General features: G+C 45.2%; 1 long non-coding RNA gene across 1 annotated transcript; it reads right to left on the bottom strand.

The window, feature by feature from the left end:
• Positions 1-1,713: 1,713 nt before the first annotated feature.
• Positions 1,714-11,482, bottom strand: LOC144381495 (uncharacterized). The gene is made up of 3 exons (XR_013446746.1): positions 11,466-11,482; positions 10,826-10,988; positions 1,714-1,793 (listed from the first exon to the last, which is right to left on the bottom strand). It is a non-coding gene; the product is annotated as an uncharacterized LOC144381495 (long non-coding RNA).
• Between the last annotated feature and the right edge of the window lie 485 nt (positions 11,483-11,967).

The following is an 11,967-nucleotide window of genomic DNA, read 5'->3' as shown; positions in this document are numbered from 1 at the left end:
TCTTGATTGGATTCTTTGTTCTTTTGGTGTTGAGTTTGATGAGTTCTTTATAGATTTTGGATACTAGCCCTTTATCTGATATGTCATTTGCAAATATCTTCTCCCATTCTGTCAGTTGTCTTTTGGTTTTGTTGACTGTTTCCTTTGCTTTGCAAAAGCTTTTTATCTTGATGAAGTCCCAATAGTTCATTTTTGCCCTTGCTTCCCTTGCCTTTGGTGATGTTTCTAGGAAGAAGTTGCTGCGGCTGAGGTCGAAGAGGTTGCTGCCTGTGTTCTCCTTTAGGATTTTGATGGACTCCTGTCTCACATTGAGGTCTTTCAACCATTTGGAGTCTATTTTTGTGTGTGGTGTTAGGAAATGGTCCAGTTTCATTCTTCTGCATGTGGCTGTCCAATTTTCCCAACACCATTTGTTGAAGAGACTGTCTTTTTTCCATTGGACATTCTTTCCTGCTTTGTCAAAGATGAGTTGACCATATAGTTGAGGGTCCATTTCTGGGCTCTCTATTCTGTTCCATTGATCTATGTGTCTGTTTTTGTGCCAGTACCATACTGTCTTGATGATGACAGCTTTGTAGTAGAGCTGGAAGTCTGGAATTGTGATGCCGCCAGCTTTGCTTTTCTTTTTCAACATTCCTCTGGCTATGCGGGGTCTTTTCTGGTTCCATACAAATTTTAGGATTATTTGTTCCATTTCTTTGAAGAAAGTGGATGGTATTTTGATGGGGATTGCATTGAATGTGTAGATTGCTCTAGGTAGCATTGACATCTTCACAATATTTGTTCTTCCAATCCATGAGCATGGAACGTTTTTCCATTTCTTTGTGTCTTCCTCAATTTCTTCCATGAGTATTTTATAGTTTTCTGAGTACAGATCCTTTGCCTCTTTGGTTAGATTTATTCCTAGGTATCTTATGGTTTTGGGTGCAATTGTAAATGGGATCGACTCCTTAATTTCTCTTTCTTCTGACTTGTTGTTGGTGTATAGGAATGCCACTGACTTCTGTGCATTGATTTTATATCCTGCCACTTGACTGAATTCCTGTATGAGTTCTAGCAGTTTCGGGGTGGAGTCTTTGGGATTTTCCACATAAAGTATCATATCATCTGCAAAGAGTGAGAGTTTGACTTCTTCTTTGCCAATTTGGATGCCTTTGATTTCTTTTTGTTGTCTGATTGCTGTGGCTAGGACTTCCAATACTATGTTGAATAGCAGTGGTGATAGTGGACATCCCTGCCGCGTTCCTGACCTTAGGGGGAAAGCTCTCAGTTTTTCCCCATTGAGAATGATATTCGCTGTAGGTTTTTCATAGATGGCTTTTATGATATTGAGGTATGTACCCTCTATCCCTATACTCTGAAGAGTTTTGATCAAGAAAGGATGCTGTACTTTGTCAAATGGAGAAAGCACTTTTTTTGACGTAGAAACATACAAAACTATTTCCTGTGCCACCTCTGGAGATAGGAGCAGGATTATGTGGCAAGAGAGGGTCACCGATGGGGAAGAAGGAACCTCTTTTGTACTCTATACTTCTGTACAATTGGGGTGGGATTTAGATTGATGGGAAGGAGAATATCTTTACCTGTGCCTTTCCCAGTGGTTGAGACCCACTTAGGTTGTGTCAGGCCCTAAGCCATACCCTTTTCATATGTTTGATCCTTACAAGCGTGTGATGAGATAGGTACTAGTATCATATCATCTTTTATTTTATTCCTGAGGACAATGAGGCATAGAGAGAGTAGAGATCTGAGCAACGGAACCAGGATTACACCCCAATGTCTGCTTCCAATGCCTGCAACCAGAGATAAGAGAGAATGTTTGTAGGTTTTATAAACTGGTGCCTAGAATAGTGCCAGGGACATAGGATACCATCAATAAATTGTTTGAATGAATGAATAAGTCTACACATTACAAATATATTCATTGCAGAAAGTCTGGATACTTCAGGAATAGTGTAGAAGAAAATTTAAGTTATTCATAATCTCACAATCCAGAGATAACCACTGTATTTTTGTGTTTTTCTTCCAACATTTTTTCTGAAAATAGTATTTAAAGGGAAGCAATATTTACATAATTGAATTTACAATGTACACAGTTTTCTATCCAGCTTCTTTCACCTAAACGGCATCGTGAGTATTTTCCCATGTCATTTAAAATTCTTCAAAAGAACTGTATTAATCACTGCATGATATTTCACTGCATTGTTATATTAAAGTTTATTTAACCATTCCACTATGGTTGGACATTTGAGTTGCTTCCAAGTAACTGCAATAAACATCTTTGTACATATAAATCTTTGTCCCAGTTTCCATTTCCTTGGCAGACATTTCGAGAAGAGGAATTACAGGTCAAGTATTGGGAACATTTTTATGTCTCTAGGTACATACAGCAAAATAGTTTTCCAGAAAGGTAAGGCCAGTTTTCATGCCCAAAAGAATGTGCAACCATCTTATTTCACTCTCGTCAAAATTGAGGATTAATTACTAAAAACATTTTGCCAGTTCGATAGGTAAAAATCAAGATCTTCTCATTTCTATACCCATATTTATTAATAACAAAGCTGGAAACGTTTCTATGTTCATTGCTTATTTATAATTCTTCTCCCAAAAATACTTCTGTCCTTAGTTCACTTTCCGATGTAGTATTAATGTTTTCTTATTGATTTCCAAGCGCTTTTTATATATGAAGACTATCAATCCTCTGTCAGATTTGTTTCACTGAAATTTGCTTTTGATTGACAGAATCTCCTATCACTACCTCTTAACTCTTTTCTGTAGTTGTCCACAAATCAGTTATAACTACACTTCCAGTGATATCTTTAAACTCATCACTTACACATTCTGTCAGAGAATAAGCCATCAACAAGGACACATGATGTCAGGAGATAGCCTCACGCATCACTCAAAACAGAGAGTGAGGTGGCCAGCTCCTTGTGCTGGACCCAGTTTCCACCACCATCACCGTGTCAGCTGCCTGCCTACTCCCCTGCCCCGGGGCCAGGCCGCGCGGCCGACATAGACTGACAGGCGTGCCCTTGAAGTGGCATTTTACCAATCGCCAGCGTCAGATCACAGATCTCTGGGCTCAGCTGCAGGTGTCAGCAGTCAGGATGGAAACCATGACAATGATTAGTGACACAGGGCGCCAACAGATGTTTCTGTCCCTTACAGTTGCTGATCTAACAAGTCACTCACAGCTGGTGCAGCTCTCTTGGGCCCCATGGTTACCGCACTGAGGGGAGTTTGCTGGGGATCTAACCTTTTCAATTTTCTGAGGTGGACACCGGGGATGAGGGCCAGGGAAGGACAGCTTCAGAGGGCTTTAACCAATAGGGTAGAGATGACGTTGTGCATGTGTGTGGCACGACTGCCTAAAAATACAATGTTCCAGAGGCCCCTATGTCACACATTGATTCATTCCTTCATTCATTCACAACATGTCTACCGGATGTGAGAGGGGTCAGAAGGAGCCTTCCCAAACAACATCTTGCAGGAGCTGAATTGTAAAGGATAATTGGGAGTTCAGCAGGAAGGGCATTCCAGAGAGAAGGAACAGCATGTACAAAGGCCCAAAGGACAAGAAAGAACTGTATGTTTTATTGTCTCAACAGAATAAATCTCTTCAGCGCAGCTGAGGGATACTGTCCACCAGCATGTAATCGGCGCCTCTTGAAGCACAGCCTTTACGACATATCCTAGTGGACCTGAAAGCCAACAAGATCGTCCTGTCGGCCCCTGGCAAAGCCCTCCACTTTCCTTGAGATTCGGCTCAGGGATGCCTGCCTTGTCCCCCCACCCCCAGACCCAACAGGTCGTGTGCCCCTATCCTGAGGGCCTACATTCCCCCAGACTTCCCTTTTGCCACTCCTCACCCTCCAAGTGCTATAATTTCTGTGTATTTGCTTGACTGGGCTGCAAGCCTAGGAGTCCATCCGGAAAGCCTGTGTCTTGTTCATCATTAATCCCCAGGGCTGACTGAGGCCTGGATTTGAGGAAAGCCTTACAAATCTTGTTGTTCAATCCCATCAGTTTGTGTCCAGGGAAACGAAGGCTCAGAGAGGTTCTAGAATGTGCTCCTGGAAAGAGGCAGTGCTGGGGTTCAGACTCACGTCCCTCTGTAAGTCCACCACATGGGGTGCCCCCCGTTACCTTCTGTGTGGGGAGGGGTGGTGCAGTTAGCAGCCAGACAGAATGGGCCCGAAGGCTGGGAGCTGGTGAACTCTGGGCTAAGTACTAACCCAGAGTTGGTGAGAAGTGACACCTCCGGGAACGTGGCCACCTGCTCTGCGCAGGGTCCCTCAGCTCGATGGGTGGAGGCAGGTGCAGGTGTCCGTGCACCATTTCTGTAAGAGCCAGCAGCCAGCCCTAGGGAATGGGCCCCCTCTGGCCAGGGAGAGCCCCGGGCAAGGCCAAGCCACCCCTTGTCACACTGACAGGGACACTACAAGCCACAGAGCCACAGGGCCAATGACCAACCCTTCCTTATGGGCTGCTTTGCCTCCACACTTCGTCCCTTAAAGGAATGAGTGACAGACTGTGCAGGTGAGTTCTGAGCAGGAGGTCCTGAGAACCTCGAGGACCGGGCTCAGTCCTGGGCTCCTTTAGAGACACACTGCAGACACTGAATGCCTGGCTGGGACTCCCTGTAGCATCTGCCCCCCGAGCGTGGCGGGGGAGAGGGAGGGAGGGAGTCTGCTGAGAAGCACTGATCATCAGCCAATTTTCTTTTTACTGAAAAATCCGTAAGTCCCATCTTTTCTTCTTCATGAGGGCCAGAATCTCCAGGAGGCCACACTTGGAGAAAAATCCTGCGGCTTTCCTGTCCCGCGACTTGCCGTCTGTGTCCTGTGTTTTGTTTCTTCTCCTACTCTGGAAAAATTAAGGATCCCACCTTGATGTTCTGTGTCCTGAAAATCCGTGTTTCTTGGTTTAAGCTTGTGTGTAGTGTGTGGTGTGTGTCTGTATGGTGAGTGTGCATAGTGTGGGGGGCTGTCTGCTGTGGTGTTTATGTGTGGTGTGTGGCTTATGAGTAGTGTGTGGTGCGTGCGTGTTGTGGGGGGGCGGATGTATATATGGTGTATGTGTGCGGTGTCTTAGTGAGGAAGTATGTTGTGGAGTATGTATTACGTGTGGTGCACGTGTTTAGTGTGTGAAGTATGTGTGTTGTGGAGTGTGTGTGGAGTGTGGTGTGTATATAGTGTGCAGTGTGTTTGTGAGACTGCATGTGTGTTATAGCGTATGTGGTGTGTGTCGTGTGTGGTGTGTGCACGTTGGGGGTGAGTGCGTGTGGCATGTTTGTGAGAGTGTATGTGTGTGTATGTTGTGGAATATGGATAGTGCGGTGTGTGTGTGGCATGTGTATGATGTGTATCCATGGTGTGTTTGTGGGAATTGTATGTGCGTGGTGTGTGTGTGCATGTTGGGGTGAGTGTGTGTGTGTGTGTGGTCCGAGTGCAGTGTGTTTGTGCACGTGTTTGCATGTGTGGTGTGCATAGTGCATGTGTGTGTGTGCATGTACATGTGTGTGTGTGCATGTGCGGGGTGTTTCATGGACCCCATTAGTCAGGAAACCCATGACCTTCAGTTCTAGGAAAACTGTCAGTGTTGATTCTTTGAAAATTCCCCCGTTATATTTTTCCTAGTCTTTATTTTTGAAAGCCTGTGGATAAAGTGTTGGCCATCCTGGCTGATCCTCTAATTTTCCCATCCTCTTTCTCCTATTTCCCATCTCTTTGTGTTTTTCTTCCCCTGTTATAGAAATTTTGTGGATGAATCTTCCAAAGTTTCTATTAAACTCTCTAATATGTTTAGATCTTTAATTTCCAACAGCTCCTTCTCATTCTCTGAATGTCCTTTTTTATTGCCTCCTGTTCATGTTTAATAGATACAACCTGCTTTATCTCTCTGATCATATGAATATATTATAGTCTTTCTCTGTTTCTGCATTTTCTCTGTCCAGTATTCCTAACAGAGGCTTTCCTTCAATGTTTGCTGAGCCTTGGCTGCCGGATCATGCTCACGTGACGGGGACCGGACGCCTCCTGGAAGCTCTGTGTGCAGGGATGCGGCGTGGTGACAGGAGAGCTTCCTGCAGGTGAGAATACGGCGAGCCAGCTTTTTCATTAGGATCCTCCAAGTGTCTGGTCTGTCTTTTTTGAACTGGTCAGCTTCCTCCATCTCCAGCGAGGAGGCACAAAGCCCAGAGGGCGATTTTCAGGGAGCCAAGCCGCAGAGAGAAGGGGAAGGATGGTGTCTCACTGTTCAGAATGTAGACTTGCCCTCAGTCCCCTGTTCTTAGTGTGGCAACCCCTCCCCACTGTGCTGGTGTCCTGGAAGGTGGAGGCTCTTTGCTCTTTTTTCCAGAGCTTTTTTCCATTGTGCTGCTGCCCAGGAGGGGAGGGCCAGTTGCCTGCTGCATGGAATGGGAGAGAAAGTCTCGGGGTCCATCTGCTCTTCAAAGACTTTGAACTGTCTTACTGCTTGAAGCTCCTGACCTTCACCTTTGGAGCTACTCAATGTCTCCAACTTCTGAGCATTTCTGGGGTTCTGCTGTGGGATGCTTGCTTCTTGCTGGCCTCCCCCAACTCTCTCCCCAGCCTGGTAAGCTGGCTTTCTGCCTTCCTCCTCTGCTAAGTAAGTTCCTGGTTGTCTGTCCACTTTCCACCTCCAAACATTTTCTGGTCGTATCTCAAGTGTTGTCATCTCCTCCCTCGTTCTCTTTGTCCTTAGGAGTTTTTACTTTTCAATTCCTTCACTGTAGTTTGTTAGGGTTTGGGACGGGAATATATTTAAATGAATATATTTTATTTATTCTTTCTTTCTTTATTTTTTAATTTTTTTAATTTTATTATGTTATGTTAGTCACCATACAATACATCATTGGTTTTTGATGTGGTGATCCACGATCCATTGTTTTCGTATAACACCCAGTGCTCCATGAAGTATGTGCCCTCCTTAATACCCATCACTGGGCTAACCCATCCCCCACCCCCCTCCCCTCTAAAACCCTGTTTGTTTCTCAGAGTCCATAGTCTCTCATGGTTCATCTCTCCCTCCGATTCCCCCACCCCTTCTTTTTTCCCTTCCTTCTCCTAATGTCCTCCATGCTATTCCTTATGTTCCACAAATAAGTGAACGTATTTTAAATGGTTGTTCAAATCTGCCTTGTTTACCTTTAAGTACTTGATTTAAGTCTCCAAATCCCTATGCTTCGGGCTATCACTCACACTAAAGAGACCAGAGAAGCCACCTAGAATATTTTTCTTGCCATGGAATTCAAAAATAATCCTCAGCCCAGAGATGAAGAAATTTGTTCTATTTATTATCAACATCAAGTCCTCAAACAAATATTAAGCACTTGTTACATGCCAGGAACAGAGTGAGATGCGGGGATGTGGACACCCGTGCTCTCGGCCCGTTGATCTAGCCAGGGAAGCAGACGTGTATAAGATCCAGTTTGACAATCGCCGTGTGCAGAGGATAGAAAGATGCAGTGACAGCAGAGACAGTGAACGAGTCAGCGTGCAGTGGGGGAAGACCAGAGACAGGGGCCAGCCCTCTCCCTGGGAAGCTCTGAGATCTTGCTCCAGACTCCTATCTGCTCTCACGCTGAATCATGCCCACTCCCACCAGCACCAACATATGGGCCCCTCTGAGAGCAGTGTAAAATTCTTGGGCTCTAGTATGTGCTCAATAAGTATTTATAGATCAAGTGAGAGATCTAGTTCTAAAGGATCACCCCACAGCTCATTAGAGCTCATAGACTACAGAAGTGTATATTTCAAGAGGATGGGTAGAAGGAGTGATTCTTTCTATTACGGTGGGTTAGGGGAAGCAGGTGACCAAAGCTCCTTCTTTCTGTCTACTCTGAGATATGCTTACATGTATTCACCCACTCATGCATAAATTCTCTGTATCTATCACCTATCTATCTATCTATCTATCTCTTTCTTATAGACACCCACACACACACACAAACCCCTGCCCAGAGCTTCTGAGTCATGTGAATTTACAGTACAGAGGTCTGCAAACCCCTCTGAATGTATGGAGTTCACAACAAAGGAAAAGTCAGTAGAAGGAAAGAGAATGCCAAGGGTGGGGTTTGGGGCACACACCAGCCAGGGACTGGCCCCAGCCGTAGAAAATGAAAATCCCACCCTGGGTATTCTCACCACGCACAAGCCTGAGAAGGAAGGGGGGCATCCAGGGGGTGGGGGAGGTGGTGGGGCATCAGAGACAATGTACTGCTGTCTTGGAAAAACCAACAGGTTGCTCCCAACAAAGCAAAAGGTGCCAGTGGGGAAATAGATTTGCAGGAGCACATGTGCTTGAAAAGGATAACTCAGAGCTTTTGAGCAGGAATTGGAGCGACAAAGAGAGGAAAGCCTGGAGGGTTCTGATAGAGGAAGAGGCAGCCGGGGACTCCCAGGCCGCCAAGTGCCAAGAATGGAGAGTGCGCTAAAGCCTGCTGTGACAAAAGGACAGCTTAATATCAAGCTGCTATCAGTGGCAGCAGAGAGCGCGTGCCCCATGCCACCAGGACAGGGGGACGGGAAGAGCGAAGCTCAGGGCAGCTAAGGGAAAAGCAAGTGGTATCCACTCTCCGTGACCTGTTGAAGGTCAGACAGATGCTGGTCAATCCAAAAAGAGAGTGGAGGGGAAAAGAGGGCTCAGAATCTTCGGGAACCTTAGGGCGCCGTGCAGCTTTGCTCACATGACCCTCGCCATTGTGCACCATTGTAGCGGTGAGGTCCAAAGAGCATGAGCATTTTGCCAAAGGTTGCACAGCAAATCTACCACAAAGTTAGCCCCACAATTTGGATCTCCAGACTCTTAGTCCAACATCCATTCTCCCAGGATATCTGCTCCTCCTTTTGTGCTACCCAGCTTTAGCAGATCCTACAGTCCTATGACACCAAGGTGCCCAGGCTGTAGATCCGTAGACATCAGCTGGACATAGCTCAGCATCAGAGGGGACAGGGCATGGCTGTAATGGTGGACTCATCTTCTACCCCCTCACCTCCCTAAATACTCCCTTTCACCTCACTCCCACTTATCTCTGTCACTGGGCTTATCCCGTCAGAAAATACTTTCCTGATTTGATGCCGTTCTCCCAGCATCTTGTCTCCTCCCCTCCTAGACTTCACCTGCCTTGTCCACTGTGGTAGTCCCAGTGCTTTGCCAGTGCCGGGAGCATCACACTAAGGATGGACTTAGATGAAGGAATGAATGAAAACGTAGCTCTGAATGCCAGCACCCCCTGTTATTAGCTGTGTGTCCTTACCTAAGTGACTTAACCTCTCTGAACCTAGTTTCCTTAGCTGGAAAATAGGGATAGGAAGAGCTCACTTTGTAGTTAAGTCATGGGAATTTTTTACCACGGGAACAGCGTACTTGGCACACCATATGCCTAAGCTCAATACGTGGTGGTTGTTACTATCCTTGTTGGCGCCTGCGCATTTGCCCAACCTGGCCTTAGAAATGAGGGCCTTGTATTGTCCGTTATTAGAAAGATGTCAGTGATCTGGGACGTGGGCTTTCATCCCCGCCCTGCCAAGAGCCCATGTCGGGAGCTGCTCTAAAACCATCCTCCCCGCTCCCTCAACAAACACAACATCATAGATGGTCCGCCTCTGCCATGGGCACCCAGGTGCCCTCTGCCGTCCCTGCTTCAAATGCAGCCTGCCCTATCTGTCCCCGCTCCCCCTGCCAGGCCAATAGCATTCTGAGCCCCCATCTCCCACTCCCAGGGGCAACCATGAGAGACCCGTGTAACGGGCTCCCCCCGGGGTAGTGAGAGAGAGATCCTGGGGAGGGGACAGCTGGCTGAGGCCCAGTGTAACTGTGGGTTTCCCTTCTAGAACCAGAGGGTTGCAGAGAGAGATGGTAGGCCATGACTTAAATGGCCTGGGAGAATGTCGGCTCCAAAATGAGTAATTTTACGTGAAATATATAAACTATGTGTTCTTGAAAATTATGTCTTTATACTGGGTTATTTATTACTTATTACATCATTATAAATGTACTCTACTGTTTCAGATACTATTAATGAATAACAACCCCCAAATTCAGGAGCCTAAAACAATAACCACTTTAATTTGTTCATGATTTTATGAATCGGGAATTCTAGAAGGGCATGGCCGACACGCAGCCTCTCCAGCATGGCCCTCTCTGTGTAATAAGACTTGCTCCGGGGCATCTGGGATCTCCCAGAGCAAACATCTCAAAAGGACCAGATGGAAGTTGCAAGGAATTTCTCATCTCCTTTCAAAGTCAGTAGAATCACTTTTGCTTAACTCTATCGGTCAAACCTGTCCTGATCCAGCCCAGATTTGAGAAGAGGGGACATACACCCCATTTCTCAATGGGAAGAGTGTCAAAGAACTGGAGGTCATGTCAAAAACCACCACAACTACATTAGTCTACCCCTTATCCATGGGGGATATGTTCCAAGACCCGCAGTGGCCATTACTGAACCCTGGATATTACTGAACCCTGGTTATACTACAGATATTATTGAAACCAGGGATATTACTGAAAGCTGCATATACTATGTTTTTTCCTATACATACATATCTATGATAAAATTTGATTTATAAAATAGACACAATAAGAAATTAACAATAACTAATAATAAAATAGAACAATTATACAACATACCGTAATAAAAGTTATGTGAATGTGGTCTCTCTCTCTCCCTCACAGTATCTTATTGTCCTGTGCTCACACTTCTTGTGATGCTGAGGGTTGATAAAATGCCCATGTGATGAGGTGAAGTGAGGGGAATGACATAGGCACAGTGACGTAGCTTTAGGCTACTACTGACCTTTGACAATGTGTCAGAAGGAAGATCATCTGCTTCCAGACCACAGTTGTTGGTGAGTAACTGAATCCATGAAAGAGGAGGGACTCCTGTGTGATTATCTTCATCTGTTAGACCCAATAAATGGCACACCCAACCTCCATCACAGCTGTAAGTAGGCATGGGGCTCAAGAGAGTGTGAACCATTATTATTTGTTATGAAACTCTGGCTTCCCACCATTCTAAAATATAGTGTGCTTGGCAAGGATGCTGAGAAAGGGGAACCTCTTACACTGTTGGTGGGTATACAAGTTGGTACAGCCACTCTGGAAAACAGTATGGAGGTTCCTCAAGATGTTAAAAATAGAGCTACCCTACGACCCAGCAATTGTACTACTAAGTATTTACCCAAAGGATACAAACATGGTGATTCAAAGGGGCACATGCAATGTTTATAGCAGCGATGTCCACAATAGCCAAACTATGGAAAGAGCCCAGATGTCCATCGACAGGTGAATGGAAAAAGGAAATGTAGTATATATATATACACACAAACACACATACAGATATATACATACATATGTATATATATATATAGAGAGAGAGAGAGAGAGAGAGAGAGAGAATGGAATACTACTCAGCCATCAAAAAAATGAAATCTTACCATTTGCAACGACATGGATGGAACTGGAGGGTATTATGCTGAGTGAAATAAGTCAATCAGAGAAAGATAATTATCATAGGATTTCACTCATGTGTGGAATTTAAGAAACAAAACAGAGGATCATAGGGGAAAGGAGGGAAAAATGAAACAAGAGGAAACCAGAGAGGGAGACAAACCATAAGAGACTCTTAATCATAGGAAACAAACTGAGGGTTGGGGGAGGGGAAGGGGTGGGGGATGGGGTAACCGGGTGATGGGCATTAAGGAGGGCACGTGATGTAATGAGCACTGGGTGTTATACACAACTGACGAATCCCTGAGCTCTATGTCTGAAATTAATAATACACTATATGTTAGTTCATTGAATTTAAATAAAATAAAATTTAAAAAATAGAAATAAAATACAGTGTGCTAGCAGAACCTGTCAGGTACAGTGAGGTCAACAGATCAGGAGACAACTGTCATTGAAAATACAGTTGGTTACTCACTGTTCCCAAGCGAG

The sequence above is a fragment of the Halichoerus grypus genome, chromosome 4 (assembly GCF_964656455.1).
Source record: "Halichoerus grypus chromosome 4, mHalGry1.hap1.1, whole genome shotgun sequence".
NCBI lineage: Eukaryota > Metazoa > Chordata > Mammalia > Carnivora > Phocidae > Halichoerus > Halichoerus grypus.
This window is presented reverse-complemented; position numbering and strand designations above follow the sequence as displayed.